General features: G+C 44.6%; 1 protein-coding gene across 7 annotated transcripts in view; it reads left to right on the plus strand.

The window, feature by feature from the left end:
• Window positions 1–16,946, plus strand: part of LOC126426822 (serine/threonine-protein kinase OSR1) — a 523,270-nt gene that overhangs the window by 249,743 nt on the left and 256,581 nt on the right. The window lies entirely within an intron of this gene.

A 16,946-nucleotide genomic window follows, 5' to 3' on the forward strand; every position in this document is an offset into this window, starting at 1 on the left:
TCTGCCAGCGTCAGTAGTATCGTTGGTGTGTGTGTGTGTGTGTGTGTGTGTGTGTGTGTGTGTGTGTGTGTGTTGACGTCAACGTTTAACTTTAGTTCCTTTGTTCGTTTGGTTCGTTTTCGTCACTGTTAAAATGCCAACCATTAAAGAACGTGTGTTTTTAGTCGAATAAGTGTTCAAAGCTGTCGGTAAATACACAGTTTGTCCGTCAAACATTTAATTCAGTTTTCCCGTAGAAACACTCCCACATCGCGATACTGTGCGAGATCTGATTAGCAAATTTCGAAGTATGGGTTCAGTGACAGATGCACCGCGAAGTGGTCGTCCTAGCGTTTTCTCCGAGGATAAACTACTCTATATATCCGATAAAATTTCCACGAGTCCGAACAAGTCCGTAAGAAAAACCGCCCAGGAAATCGATGTTAGTGTCGGAACGGCCCACACAGCTGTAAGGAAAAAATTTGAACTTTTCCCATACAAAGTGACAGTCGTGCAAGGACTGAAAAATACTGATCAAGGCAAGAGACTGCATTATTGCCAAAGGTTCAAAAATTTCGTTCAACAAAATGGAAAGGATATTCTTAATGAAACGTTTTTCACTGATGAGGTGTGGTTTCATTTATCTGGGTACATGAACTCGCAAAATTCTCGCGTGTGGAGTGCTGCAAATCCATTGTGTATTCATGAGGAACCACTTCATTCTGTGAAAATAGGGGTTCGGATTGCAATTTCCAGACGTCGTATTGTCGGTCCCATATTTTTCAGCGAAACAATAAACGCACAAAGATACTGCAGTGACATTCTGTACCCATTCATAGGAGAACTCGTGTTAAGTGAAAGACTGAACGGTTACTTTCAACAAGATGGTGCAACTGCGGATACAGCTCGCTTTTCAATGTCACTGCTTGCCGATGTTTTTGGTGATCGCATAACTTCACAGGGACTTTGGCCTCCACTATCACCTGACCTAACACCACCTGGCTTTTTCTTCTGGAGTGCAGCGAAAGCAACTGTCTATAAAAACCGTCCAAAATCCATCTACGAAGTGAAAACTGCAATCTCCACTTTCACTGCTTCTGTTAGAGAAGAAATGGTACAGCTTGTGTTTGGAAACATGACTAGACGAATTGAATTGTGTATTCAACAACAGGTGGGCCACTTTCAACATTTAATGTGAAAATTTGTAAGTAAAAATGAATATTGAATTAATTAGTAACTTGTATTTCACTGCGTTTCATTTCGGTATATTCACTGCGACATACAGGACGCGCGCCTAACAAGCATACGGCACTGCGGAGAGACATTTTGAATACCCCGTTCATGCGTGCGTATGAAAACCCCTTCTCTCAAAAATAAAACTTCCCTCTCCTTCGTACCTCCTCTGTGTTACCACAGATGACGTGTCACTGATCTCATTTGTACACAGATTGCAGCACAAGCAAGGTGGCTCTGTGCTTCCAACGTCCTCAGGGGACGCTACAGTTCTAATAAGTGTTCACCAACCTGCAATCTTCTCTATCTGCTGTTCCCTGCGCAGAAAACATCACGTACGTCGTGAATCCGTTATGTTGGGGCTGTACGAAATTCTTGTCGAGAAACTGTTATTTTAGAAATAATGAAATTTCAAATCACTTTGATTATATGGGATGCCACACCCATTTTATTACACTACTGGCCATTAAAACTGCTACACCACGAAGATGATGTAATACGGACGCGAAATTTAACCGACAGGAAGAAGATGCTGTGATATGCAAATGATTAGCTTTTCAGAGCATTCACACAAGGTTGGCGCCGGTGGCGACAGCTACAACGTGCTGACATGAGGAAAGTTTCCAACCGATTTCTCATACACAAACAGCAGTTGACCGGCGTTGTCTAATCAAACATTGTTGTGATGCCTCGTGTAAGGAGGAGAAATGCGTACCATCACGTTTCCGACTTTGATAAAGGTCGGATTGTAGCCTATCACGATTGCGGTTTATCCTATCGCGACATTGCTGCTCGCGTTGGTCGAGATCCAATGACTGTTAGCAGAAAATGGAATCGGTGGGTTCAGGAAGGTAATACGGAACGCCGTGCTGGATCCCAACGGCCTCGAGTCACTAGCAGTCGAGTTGACAGGCATCTTATCCGCATGGCTGTAACGGATCGTGCAGCCACGTCTCGATCCCTGAGTCAACAGATGGGGGCGTTGGCAAGACAACAACCATCTGCACGAACAGTTCGTCGACGTTTGCAGCAGCACGGACTATCAGCTCGGAGACCACGGCTGCGGTTACCCTTGACACTGCAACACAGACAGGAGCGCCTGCGATGGTGTACTCGACGACGAACCTGGTTGCACGAATGGCAAAACGTCATTTTTTCGGATGAATCCAGGTTCTGTTTACAGCATCATGATGGTCGCATCCGTGTTTGGCGACATCGCGGTGAACGCACATTGGAAGCGTGTATTCGTCATCGCCATACTGGCGTATCATCCGGCGTGATGGTATGGGGTGCCATTGGTTACACGTCTCGGTCACCTCTTGTTCGCATTGACGGCACTTTGAACAGTGGACGTTACATTTCAGATGTGTTACGACCCGTGGCTCTACCCTTCATTCGATCCCTGCTAAACCCTACATTTCAGCAGGATAATGCACGACCGCGTGTTGCAGGTCCTGTACGGGCCTTTCTGGATACAGAAAATGTTCTACTGCTGCCAGCACAATCTCCAGATCTCTCACCAATTGGAAGCGTCTGGTCAATGGTGGCCGAGCAACTGGCTCGTCACAAAACGCCAGTCGCTACTCTTGATGAACTGTGGTATCGTGTCGAAGCTGCACGGGCAGCTGTACCTGCACACGCCATCCAAGGTCTGTTTGACTCAATGCCCAGGCGTATCGAGGCCGTTCTGGGTAGTGATTTCTCAGGATCTATGCACCCAAACTGCGTGAAAATGTAATCACATGTCAGTTCTAGTATAATATATTTGTCCAATGAATACCCGTGTATAATCTGGATTTATTCATGGTGTAGCAATTTTAATGGCCAGTAGTGTACATATACACCCAATTCGTGAAGACTCGTTTCGCTGTCTACTTCCTGCGTGCTTCGCTGTCTTGTCGGGGTGTGTACGTTTGCACATTTCCCGCGTTATGATAACCGTCCAAGTGCCAAATCGTGAAGATAAGTTAAAGCTGTGAACGAAGGCGAGCAGAAGCACACGGTGTGTCTACGCCGCTGGTTTCACGACTTCCTGGAAGGTCTGGCACGGCAGATAAGGACAGCGGCCGGGGTTTCCGGGAAGAAGTCTTTTCCCGGCGCTCCGTGGCTACCTGCAGGGTATAATTAAGCAGGCGTGATGCAGAGAGCTTCTGCTGCGGCAGCACTGCCGAGGTGCGGCCGGCAGACTCCACCGATAAGCCGGCCCCTTCTCGGCTCACCGGCGTGGGCGGCCATTACTGCTGATTGCCACGGCCCAGGCGCCAAGTCTGCCGCGCAGCGCATGAATACACTGCAGAGCCGAACAAACTGCCATCTACATCTACATCTACGTCATTACTCTGCTATTCACAATAAAGTGCCTGGCAGAGGGTGGAATGAACCACCCGCCTGCCTCCCTGGTTGCTCCAGAGGCCCAGCGTCCTTTTAGACTTGTCAGAGTACCGGATGAGCTGCACTCCTGCGTTTGTTTGTACCTCCTTATTTTACGATATTTGAAACCAGCATCCCGGCCGCGTACCAGTATTTACGGATGGCTCTAAACTGGGGGACCGAGCGGGGTGGCGCAGTGGTTAGACGCTGGACTCGCATTCGGGAGAACGACGGTTCAATCCCGCGTCCGGCCATCCTGATTTAGGTTTTCCGTGATTTGCCTAAATCGCTTCAGGCAAATGCCGGGATGGTTCCTTTGAAAGGGCACGGCCGATTTCCTTCCCCATCCTTCCCTCACCCGAGCTTGCGCTCCGTCTCTAATGATCTCGTTGTCTACATCTACATCTACATCTGTACTCCGCAACCCATCCAACGGTGTGTGGCGGAGGGCACTTCACGTGCCACTGTCATTACCTCCCTTTTCTGTTCCAGTCGCGTATGGTTCGCGGAAAGAACGACTGTCTGAAAGCCTCCGTGCGCGCTCGAATCTCTCTAATTTTACATTCGTGATGTCCTCGGGAGGAAGCAATATATTCGATACCTCATCCAGAAACGCACCCTCTCGAAACCTGGCGAGCAAACTACACCCGATACGAGCACGAAGAGTCTCTACATTTGGTACCGGGGTTGCGTAGACGAGAACTTTCAAATGTCCCCATAAATGAAAGTCAAGAGGGTTGAGGTCAGGAGAGCGTGGAGGCCACGGAATTGGTCCGCCTCTACCAATACGTCGGTCACCTAATCTGTTGTTAAGAAGCGTACGAACACTTGGAGTGAAATGTGCAGGAGCTCCATCGTGCACGAACCACATGTTGTGTCGTACTTGTAAAGGCACATGTTCTAGCAGCACAGGTAGAGTATCCCGTAATAAATCGTGATAACGTGCTCCATTGAGCGTAGGTGGAAGAACATGGGGCCCAATCGAGACATCAGCAACAAACCGCGACGCAGAGCCCGCTGACGCCGTTTCCATGGCAACCACGCCGCTGACGCGCGGTTTTGACGCGCGGCAGCCCTAGTGGGAACCGGCCTTAAGTCAGAGGTTGCACATTAAGCGGAAGAAAAAACGAGCGGTAAATCTGACGTGAGGAGAGGAGAAAGTACAAACTGGATCAGACTAGAGAAAGGAGTAAGACAAGGATGCTGTTTATCACCTACTCTTTCCAACCTGTTCTTGGAAAATATGATTGACCAATGCTCATTAGATGACAAAGGAGTAGAAATTGGAGGAAGAAGAGTAGGGTGCTTGAGATTTGCTCATGACATGGTTCTTCTAGCCACAGGGGAAAAAGAATTACAGGATTTGGTGGACACCATTGCAACTAACGGAAAAAGATATGGAATGAAATGGTTCAAATGGCTCTGAGCACTATGGGACTCAACTGCTGAGGTCATTAGTCCCCTAGAACTTAGAACTAGTTAAACCTAACTAACCTAAGGACATCACAAACACCCATGCCCGAGGCAGGATTCGAACCTGCGACCGTAGCGGTCTTGCGGTTCCAGACTGCAGCGCCTTTAACCGCACGGCCACTTCGGCCGGCATATGGAATGAAAATTAACACAAATAAAACAAAAGTATTGGCAATAGGAGGATATAAGGAAATAAAAATTGTGCTGAATGGAGAAACACTAGAACAGGTGCAGAATTTTAAGTATCTTGGAAGCAGGATAGACACCGACTGGAAGTGCACCATAGAAATTAAAACAAGGATAGCAATGGTAAAAGAGGCGTTTTATACAAAAAGGAGAATCTTCTGCAGCGGTCTGGACAGAGAACTCAGAAAGAGACTCATACAGTGTCTTGTATGGAGTGTTCTTCTATATGGCGCTGAAACATGGACTATTAGGAAAAAAAGACAGAGAAAGGCTGGAGGCTTTTGAGATCTGGAGATGGAAAGAATAAGTTGGATGGACAGAGTAAAAAATGAAGAGGTACTGAGAAGAGTGGGAGAGAAAAGACAGTTACTAGATGCAATAAAGAGAAGAAAAAGAAATTGGATTGGGCATATATTAAGAAAGAATGACGGACTGATAAAAACAGTTTTAGAAGGTTATGTAGAAGGGAAAAGGAAGCGAGGAAGGAAGAGATTCCAGATACTGGATGACATGATGGACGGTATAACATACAGCAGCCTTAAGAAGGAAGCAATGGATCGCAGAAAATGGATAGGCAAAGGACCTGCTAATATAGCAGATAACGGATGATGGTGAAATCTGACGTCGGCGGTAGGTGTGTGACCGCCGGCTGTCACTGGCGCCGACGGCAACTCTACCGCCACGGTCAAAGTAGTGGAACACTTGACCAAATGCACGCTTACACACGTAGCGGTTTTTCTACCATCGACAGCGGTTTTGTACAGTGTGAACAGAGTCGAGTCGTGATGGTCACAGTTGTTAACTGGTCTCTTCTTTCAGACATGAGTAAGCTAGACATAGATAATGAATTCGTCGACTACAATGGACATCAATTTTAATACTACACTCCTGGAAATTGAAATAAGAACACCGTGAATTCATTGTCCCAGGAAGGGGAAACTTTATTGACACATTCCTGGGGTCAGATACATCACATGATCACACTGACAGAACCACAGGCACATAGACACAGGCAACAGAGCATGCACAATGTCGGCACTAGTACAGTGTATATCCACCTTTCGCAGCAATGCAGGCTGCTATTCTCCCATGGAGACGATCGTAGAGATGCTGGATGTAGTCCTGTGGAACGGCTTGCCATGCCATTTCCACCTGGCGCCTCAGTTGGACCAGCGTTCGTGCTGGACGTGCAGACCGCGTGAGACGACGCTTCATCCAGTCCCAAACATGCTCAATGGGGGACAGATCCGGAGATCTTGCTGGCCAGGGTAGTTGACTTACACCTTCTAGAGCACGTTGGGTGGCACGGGATACATGCGGACGTGCATTGTCCTGTTGGAACAGCAAGTTCCCTTGCCGGTCTAGGAATGGTAGAACGATGGGTTCGATGACGGTTTGGATGTACCGTGCACTATTCAGTGTCCCCTCTACGATCACCAGTGGTGTACGGCCAGTGTAGGAGATCCCTCCCCACACCATGATGCCGGGTGTTGGCCCTGTGTGCCTCGGTCGTATGCAGTCCTGATTGTGGCGCTCACCTGCACGGCGCCAAACACGCATACGACCATCATTGGCACCAAGGCAGAAGCGACTCTCATCGCTGAAGACGACACGTCTCCATTCGTCCCTCCATTCACGCCTGTCGCGACACCACTGGAGGCGGGCTGCACGATGTTGGGGCGTGTGCGGGACCGTAGCCCAGCTTCATGGAGACGGTTGCGAATGGTCCTCGCCGATACCCCAGGAGCAACAGTGTCCCTAATTTGCTGGGAAGTGGCGGTGCGGTCCCCTGCGGCACTGCGTAGGATCCTACGGTCTTGGCGTGCATCCGTGCGTCGCTGTGGTTCGGTCCCAGGTCGACGGGCACGTGCACCTTCCGCCGACCACTGGCGACAACATCGATGTACTGTGGAGACCTCACGCCCCACGTGTTGAGCAATTCGGCGGTACGTCCACCCGGCCTCCCGCATGCCCACTATACGCCCTCGCTCAAAGTCCGTCAACTGCACATACGGTTCACGTCCACGCTGTCGCGGCATGCTACCAGTGTTAAAGACTGCGATGGAGCTCCGTATGCCACGGCAAACTGGCTGACACTGACGGCGGCGGTGCACAAATGCTGCGCAGCTAGCGCCATTCGACGGCCAACACCGCGGTTCCTGGTGTGTCCGCTGTGCCGTGCGTGTGATCATTGCTTGTACAGCCCTCTCGCAGTGTCCGGAGCAAGTATGGTGGGTCTGACACACCGGTGTCAATGTGTTCTTTTTTCCATTTTCAGGAGTGTATATTGTGTACTAATGTGTTTGTTTATTTAAAGTTTTGGTAATGTAGATATTTTGTATCTTTCTTCGGAATTTTATCATTAAATACCGTTACTTTAAAACTACTTTGAAAATGATTATCCCAAACTTACCTCAGTGTTGTTGCCAGCATTTCTACAGCCTGAATACAATTCCTCATTTTGGTATTTTTCCGCTGAATAGTATCTTTCAACCGCCCATGGAGCATATCAAAGGTAGACACCGACATTCTGAAATAATTGAAGAATTTCGCGCCGTCCTGCCTCAACTCTTCAAACAACGTGCAGAAAGCTCCAGCCTCCCTTCATCTTTCAAAAAAAATGGTTCAAATGGCTCTGAGCACTATGGGACTCAACTGCTGAGGTCATTAGTCCCCTAGAACTTAGAACTAGTTAAACCTAACTAACCTAAGGACATCACAAACATCCATGCCCGAGGCAGGATTCGAACCTGCGACCGTAGCGGTCTTGCAGTTCCAGACTGCAGCGCCTTTAACCGCACGGCCACTTCGGCCGGCCCTTCATCTTTCATTAATTGGATGCACCCAAATTAATCGATTATTTCTTCTCCTTTTCATTCGTCGACGTAATAACAATAAACTTATAATTCGCACTCTGTTCCTTTCAGACGACACCGTGTGCTAAAAAGCAACAAATACTTCAAATAAAGTAGTAAACTTGTGTCAACTGGTTTGATCATGAACGAGCACTGGCAGTAAAAAACTGCCTGTCTCGTTTAGGCCGGTATTACACTATCAAACTTCTTTGTCAAACATTTGATCAAAGATGTGATCATATATTCCGTCAAATATATGTGGCAAAGATCTTTGACGTAGTGCTAGAAGCTACACTGTCATCAAATTTATCGTCAAAGTTCAATATGGCTGACAACAACTTGTTATTAACCGCAGCAGTTCCACGTACCGCAATTGCATTGTGTGCACAGGCGGAAAAGAAGTGGGGGAAAAAAAGGAACCATACATACGAGGTTGACACTCTTAAATTCCTGGGATTACAACTTGATAATAAATTCAGTTGGGAGGAGCACACCACAGAACTGCAGAAACGCCTTAACAAATCTGTATTTGCAATTCGAGTGTTAGCAGACATAGGCAACATAAAAATGAAAAAGCTTGCATACTTTGCCTGCTTTCATTCCATAATGTCATGTGGTATAATATTTTGGGGTAACGCTTCAAGTCAAACAAAAGTTTTCGAGTCCAAAAGCGTGTAATACGTATTATTTGTGGAGTGAATTCACGGACGTCCTACAGAAACCTCTTCAAAGAACTGGATATACTAACTATTGCCTCTCAGTATATTTACTTCTTAATGAAATTTGTCCTAAATAATATATCTCTTTTTCCAACAAACAACTCAGTTCATACAATACCAGGAACAAAAATGATCTGCACAAGGACTTAAAAGCACTTACTTTAGTTCAAAAAGGGGTCCACTACTCAGGAACACTCAGCTTCAATAATTTGCCAGCAAACATAAAAAAATGTAGTTACAAATAAAGATCAGTTTAAAAGAAGCCTGAAAGACTTACTAGTGGCCAACTCCTTCTACTCCATTGACGAAATTTTTAATATAAACAAATGATGTATTTATTCATACTATTAGTATTGTTATTTCAGCTTTAAAAAAAAATTGACATGTTCCACATCCACGAGGATCTCCTCAGCACGGATCTATGGAATGAAAAACTAATCTAATCTGGGTGAAGCCGTGGGTTTCACGACGACACGATAAAAGCATTCAACAAAAGTTGTTACGTGAGCTTACAATGGAAGACGTCAAGTCATATATCGGTTACTTAAGAACGGATGAGCATACATTTCTGTATGTGTTCAGTGAGGTGTATCCTCGTATCACAAAGCACAATATTCACTTAAGAACTGCTACATCTTCAGAAGACAGGCTCACTGTAACACTCCGATTCCGTGCTACGGGAGAGGGTTAGGTTAGGTTATGTTAGGTCAGGTCTCGAATCTTCTTAATCTATTTTTGTATTCGGGGTGCCTCACGTTGTAAAGCGCCTCGTCAGCTTCATACATCTCTATTAATTTTGTAGTTGTCGGCACACACCAGTTGTATTTACCGGCAATGCTTATAAAAACACTACAGACGACAGAACGCTGCAGCGATGCTAGCGCTCCATGTGGTAACATGCCACATTGCAGTGAACAGAAGACAAGCGACTTCTTTGAACAGATCTACAGCGAGGCCTTAGATTTGATCAAATATTGGACGACATTTGACAAAGTTCCTATTACACCATCAAATATCTTTGACAAAGATATTGGACAAAGAAATTTGATAGTGTAATACTGGCCTTAGATGCCCAGGCGCACCGCAAAGCAACACGTGACCTGCTGACGACGGACTTTTTACCGCCGTGTGTGTAGACGCCAGAGTTCTGCGAGTGGCGACGGTCAACTGACCGCGGCGGAAAAAATCCGCCGTGTGTGCAACCGGCCGTACTGTGCTACACGCGCACGTTGGCTGAGCGGTAATACGGGACAACAGCTTCAGCGGCGCATTTAACTACGGAGCAAAAAAGGCAACCAGCTGGTCCGACTGACCTGCATGGTCTGGGCAGTTGCAGTTCACACGTAAAAAGAGACGATGCGAGAAACAATATAGTTTCGAATGTCATTTAATTTTTAAAGAGAGTGAAATAATATTCGGAAAAACTCCTGCACTACCTCACGCTTCTTATGTGACCAGACGGAAAGCGTAAAATTCTCTACTCCTCACTAAACATAGTACTATAATTACAAACAAGAGTGGTGAAAATTCGTAACTTAAACAGAGGGTAATTTATCTGAGGGAGCCATGTGTGACTCAGAAGCGTATTTCAGGGATTTCACCGTATTGTTGAGTACCGACGCCACTGAAGGTATTAATTACAGTCAGTCGTCTGGTAATCTCTTAGGTCCTTCCTTATCTGAATCCTAGAAATACGTTTCAGTTCTGGAACTGTCATCTACTACGTTGATAAGGAGTCGAAAAACAACACAGTCCACGAAGCCACACAGCCGTCCCATTTTCCCCGCTTTTTTCGTCACATGCCGTTCTATGACCCGCCAGCGTTCGGCAGTGACGTGTGAAGAAGGTGCGTGCGTTGGTTCCAGTGCGTCTGACAGCTTAACAGTATCGTCATTTCTCGCGACAAATTCCGGAACGCGGCTCTAGATCAGTTCTGTTCGATTTATATATAATCGTACACTGACAAACGTAAAAATGCAGCATTTGTATGGTGTGATCAATGCTGTGAAAATAACTGTTTGTCATGTTTATACGACACTTTATCACTCTCCTTCGTGTGAGACTACATCTGAGGTATGAAACAATGGACAAAGGCAAAGTTTTTTCATTTTTGTCCTAAAAAATTAAACTGTTTTGTTTTCTTAATTTGTTGTTCTTGTTGTGGTCTTCAGTCCAGAGACTCGTTTCACGCAGCTCTCCATGCTACTCTGTCCTATGCAAGTTTCTTCATCTCCCAGTACCTGCTGCAACCTACATCCTTCTGAATCTGCTTAGTGTATTCATCTCTTGGTCTCCCTCTACGATTTTTTTCAATACTAAATTGGTCACCCCTTGATGCCTCAGAACATGTCCTACCAACCAATCTCTTCTTCTAGTGAAGCTGTGCCACAAATTTCTCTTCTCTCCAATTCTATTCAATACCTCCTCATTAGTTATGTGATCTACCCATCTAATCTTCAGCATTCTTCTGTAGCACCACATTTCCAAAGCTTCTATTCTCTTTTTGTCCAAAGTATTTATCGTCCATGTTTCACTCCCATCTTAGAGGAAGCTTTTGACAATGTTGGCTGGAATACTCTCTTTCAAATTCTGAGGGTGGTAGGGGTCAAATACAGGGAGCGAAAGGCTATTTACAATTTGTACAGAAAACAGATAGCAGTTATAAGAGACGAGGGACATGAAAAGGAAGCAGTGGTTGGGAAGGGAGTGAGCCTCCCTGTTATTCAATCTGTATATTGAGCAAGCAGTAAAGGAAACAAAAGGAAAATTCGGAGTAGGTATTAAAATCCATGGAGAAGAAATAAAAACTTTGGGTTTTGCCGATGACATTGTAATTCTGTCAGAGACAGCAAAGGACTTGGAAGAGCATTTGCATGGAATGGACAGTGTCTTGAAAGGAGGATATAAGATGAACATCAACAAAAGGAAAATGAGGATAATGGAATGTAGTCGAATTAAGTCGGGTGATGCTGCGGGAATTAGATTAGGAAATGAGACACTTAAAGTAGTAAAGGAGTTTTGCTATTTGGGGAGCAAAATAACTCATGCTGGTCGAAGTAGAGAGGATATAAAATGTAGACTGGCAATGGCAAGGAAAGCGTTTCTGAAGAAGAGAAATTTGTAAACATCGAGTATATATTTAAGTGTCAGGAAGTCGTTTCTGAAAGTATTTGTATGGAATGTAGCCATATATGGAAGTGAAACATGGACGATAAATAGTTTGGACAAGAAGAGAATAGAAGCTTTCGAAATGTGGTGCTACAGGAGAATGCTGAAGATTAGATGGGTAGATCACATAACTAATGAGGAGGTATGAATAGAATTGGGGAGAAGAGGAGTTTGTGACACAACTTGACTAGAAGAAGGGATCGGTTGGTATGACATGTTCTGAGGCATCAAGGGATCACCAATTTAGTATTGGAGGGCAGTGTGGAGGGTAAAAATCGTAGAGGGAGACCAAGAGATGAATACACCAAGCAGATTCAGAAGGATGTAGGCTGCAGTAGGTAGTGGGAGATGATGAAGCTTGCACAGGATAGAGTAGCGTGGAGAGCTGCATCAAACCAGTCTCAGGACTGAAGACCACAACAAGAACAACAGATTCAAGATACATGGAATCAAAATATTGAATGAAAGGAAACTTGGTCCGTCCACTGTTCGCTGCTCTTCTCGAAGAGTGAGAAGTGGTTGAAAATATTACAAAAGTTGTATACTACGTAAAATCAACGGCGTTCTTCTATTGATTCTAGTTTTTTGATACTCTGCACGAAAATCATGTTGTAATGGGGGATGATACCACTATTTGAGCATTACGAACAATCAGTGCGAAGAGTTGAAATCTGACGTTGAAGAACTCTGTTTTTCGTGTTAGTTTGTCCGCTTTTAAGGGCTATAAGCAGACAAAAGTATGTTAGGTACACAGAGACAGCATGTCAGCTACTTTCTAGTTTTATTGCATGCTGTCAATGAACACGTGTTCAATTATTTTAGTTTATTACTGTTAGCACCATCTCCTTCGTCTTTTATTATTTCATAGAAACGGCAGGCAAATCTTTAATTTCTTGAAACAAATCAAGAAGTATAATTGCGTAGGCTTCCGCGGCCAGAGTCAGTCGACATAAAAGTTTACTGGAGGGGGGGGGGGGGGGGGGGGGGTTGGGCTGGGTTGTTTGGGGGAGACCAGACAGCGAGGTCATCGGTCTCATAAGGGAAGGAAGGGTAAGGAAGTCGGCCGTGCCCTTTGAAAGGAACCATCCCGGCATTCGCCTGGAGCGATTTAGGGAAATCACGGGAAACCTAAATCAGGATGGCCGGATGCGGGATTGAACCATCGTCCTCCCGGATGCGAGTCCAGTGTCTAAGTTTTCTGGATATGGTACCGCGTCGTAATGCATAAAACTATAGACCCCAAAGAAGGCCGCTGCAACCGTGGCCGAAACGTTGTTTTTTTTTTTTTTTTATTTCTCCAGCAGGAGTAGTTTTATACATTATGACGCGATACCGTACCCAGAAAACTTTTATGTCGAAATCAAGAAGTGTATTTCACTGCTACGCCATTTCTTAAAAATATTTCCAGACTAGGTTTGGTGCCATTCTGCAGTACAGTGTCCGGCAAACTCAGCGAGAAACCCACGTACAGAACAGGTGGCGGTAAGTCTGGCGTTATCGTACGTCACGCCCATAGAGTAAATATCTCTGGAGTGAGCATTCACATGCGCAGAACAGATTTTGTGTTTTCAACATACATTGGTCACGTGTTCTCGGGACGTCGTGTGTTTGTCCGTATAGCGTCCTGTATATTTCGAATGTCACTACATCCCTAGTACATCTACATCTACATCTATACTCCGCGAGCCACCTTACGGTGTGTGGCGGAGGGTACTTATTGTACCACTATCTGGTCCCCCCCTTCCCTGTTCCATTCACGAATTGTGCGTGGGAAGAACGACTGCTTGTAAGTCTCCGTATTTGCTCTAATTTCTCGGATCTTTTCGTTGTGATCATTACGCGAGATATATGTGGGCGGTAGTAATATGTTGCCCATCTCTTCCCGGAATGTGCTCTCTCGTAATTTCGATAATAAACCTCTCCGTATTGCGTAACGCCTTTCTTGAAGTGTCCGCCACTGGAGCTTGTTCAGCATCTCCGTAACGCTCTCGCGCTGACTAAATGTCCCCATGACGAATCGCGCTGCTTTTCGCTGGATCATGTCTATCTCTTCTATTAATCCAACCTGGTAAGGGTCCCATACTGATGAGCAATACTCAAGAATCGGACGAACAAGCGTTTTGTAAGCTACTTCTTTCGTCGATGAGTCACATTTTCTTAGAATTCTTCCTATGAATCTCAACCTGGCGCCTGCTTTTCCCACTATTTGTTTTATGTGATCATTCCACTTCAGATCGCTCCGGATAGTAACTCCTAAGTATTTTACGGTCGTTACCGCTTCCAATGATTTACCACCTATGGCATAATCGTACTGGAATGGATTTCTGCCCCTATGTATGCGCATTATATTACATTTATCTACGTTTAGGGAAAGCTGCCAGCTGTCGCACCATGCATTAATCCTCTGCAGGTCCTCCTGGAGTACGTACGAGTCTTCTGATGTTGCTACTTTCTTGTAGACAACCGTGTCATCTGCAAATAGCCTCACGGAGCTACCGATGTTGTCAACTAAGTCATTTATGTATATTGTAAACAATAAAGGTCCTATCACGCTTCCCTGCGGTACTCCCGAAATTACCTCTACATCTGCAGATTTTGAACCGTTAAGAATGACATGTTGTGTTCTTTCTTCTAGGAAATCCTGAATCCAATCACAAACCTGGTCCGATATTCCGTAAGCTCGTATTTTTTTCACTAAACGTAAGTGCGGAACCGTATCAAATGCCTTCCTGAAGTCCAGGAATACGGCATCAATCTGCTCGCCAGTGTCTACGGCACTGTGAATTTCTTGGGCAAATAGGGCGAGCTGAGTTTCACATGATCTCTGTTTGCGGAATCCATGTTGGTTATGATGAAGGAGATTTGTATTATCTAAGAACGTCATAATACGAGAACACAAAACATGTTCCATTATTCTACAACAGATTGACGTAAGCGAAATAGGCCTATAATTATTCGCATCTGATTTATGACCCTTCTTGAAAATGGGAACGACCTGCGCTTTCTACCAGTCGCTAGGTACTTTACGTTCTTCCAGCGATCTACGATAAATTGCTGATAGAAAGGGGGCAAGTTCTTTAGCATAATCACTGTAGAATCTTAAGGGTATCTCGTCTGGTCCGGATGCTTTTCCGCTACTAAGTGATAGCAGTTGTTTTTCAATTCCGATATCGTTTATTTCAATATTTTCCATTTTGGCGTCCGTGCGACGGCTGAAGTCAGGGACCGTGTTACGATTTTCCGCAGTGAAACAGTTTCGGAACACTGAATTCAGTATTTCTGCCTTTCTTCGGCCGTCCTCTGTTTCGGTGCCATCGTGGTCAACGAGTGACTGAATAGGGGATTTAGATCCGCTTACCGATTTTACATATGACCAAAACTTTTTAGGGTTCTTGTTTAGATTGTTTGCCACAGACGGATTCTTTTCGTACGTGTCGTGGATTATTTATATATGTTGCGCAGACATTTTAACAGTATCCATTTGATACCGGGAATAAACCAGCTACGTAACTTTTAACGGCAAGTGATATTGCATTCTGCTTCTTTGCGATAGGTGTCACAGTTCAGATGCACTCGATTTTTGGTAGTTTTCGGTATGTACGACACTTTGTAGTATTACAGAGCCTTTTGCGGTGATAGTCTTGAAAAACGACTTGACAGTACGCTAGTACTTTTGCAAGTGTCCGAAAAACGCCGAATGGCCACACATTAGCGATTATATTCCTGCTAATTCGTCCTCTTTTCTGCTATTTCTGCGTATTTATTTTCTCGTTTTTGCGACCTAAAGCACAATTTTTCCTACTGGTGACACTTTGAAGTAGGCTATTTATTTAAGGCATTTTACGTACTTGCTCCCAGTTTATTAAATAAATACTAGACTGAGTAAGAAGGGGTGGAGGGGGGGGGGGAAGGCGATAGGAGAATAAATGTACTGTAAAGCAAATACAGTTGCTCACGTAACAGTCAATTCATATAACACCATTAAGGGAAGTGGAAAGTGACACAACTGAAAAAGTTTGGGGACATGTTTACTAATATTTTAGGCTTCTTAACCAAATGGTGAAGAAAATAAACTGAAGGCAAAATACACCAAAGAAGATGAATGTGTACTTTGATTAGCTACCTTCAGCCACACACGTCCAAATTTTTCTCTGTCTAAACATTCCTCTTCAAAGTGTTTTGAACATACCTTGGAATATTTTGTGGGGACAAAATTACTCCTCCTTATTTTCGGGAGCCACATCTTTACTCGTTGTTCATCCTTCGGGAAACTAAAATATAAATCACACATAATCATTCTCCGTGTCCTGACACACTTAACATGGTCTCCTACTGTAACCTTATAGTAAACAAAAAGGTTTGGGCTCACATATTATACGAAGACAATTACAAACTCCCATTCTATTGAATTTATCTGTCTCCCGTCTTTCAAATCTATATAAATAATCGACAAGTCACTGATAAATGCAGGAAGGATAGTATTTGCTGAAACAACTAACCATTCCCTTTCCTGTTCCACTAGCAAATTTACGAGAGGAAGCCATTTTTTGTAAGCTTTTGTACGAGTCGTTATATCTATTATATAGTTATAAAATCGTAGAAAAATAGGTCTACAGAATCACGTCTTAATTATAATACGTCTCGAAATTTTTAAACATGTACAGTGTCTCTTACTAATATGATAACTATAATTAGAGCTACATGGTATGTACCCATAAAAGTTACTACCACTCCTTTCACATATTTGTCTTTACACCCTTAGCAACAACAGTAATTCACCATCGCTATTACACTACCAACAAACGGTGAAAACACAACAAAAACTCTTGATATTATAAACCTCAAACTCTGCGGAAAGCACACACGCACAGCGAAGTCCCGAAAACACGTGACAATCCTGGTTTAATGTTGACAACATGCGCATTACGCAATGCTCACTCGAGAGATATGTACTTTATGGTCA

Source organism: Schistocerca serialis, chromosome 11 (assembly GCF_023864345.2).
Source record: "Schistocerca serialis cubense isolate TAMUIC-IGC-003099 chromosome 11, iqSchSeri2.2, whole genome shotgun sequence".
NCBI lineage: Eukaryota > Metazoa > Arthropoda > Insecta > Orthoptera > Acrididae > Schistocerca > Schistocerca serialis.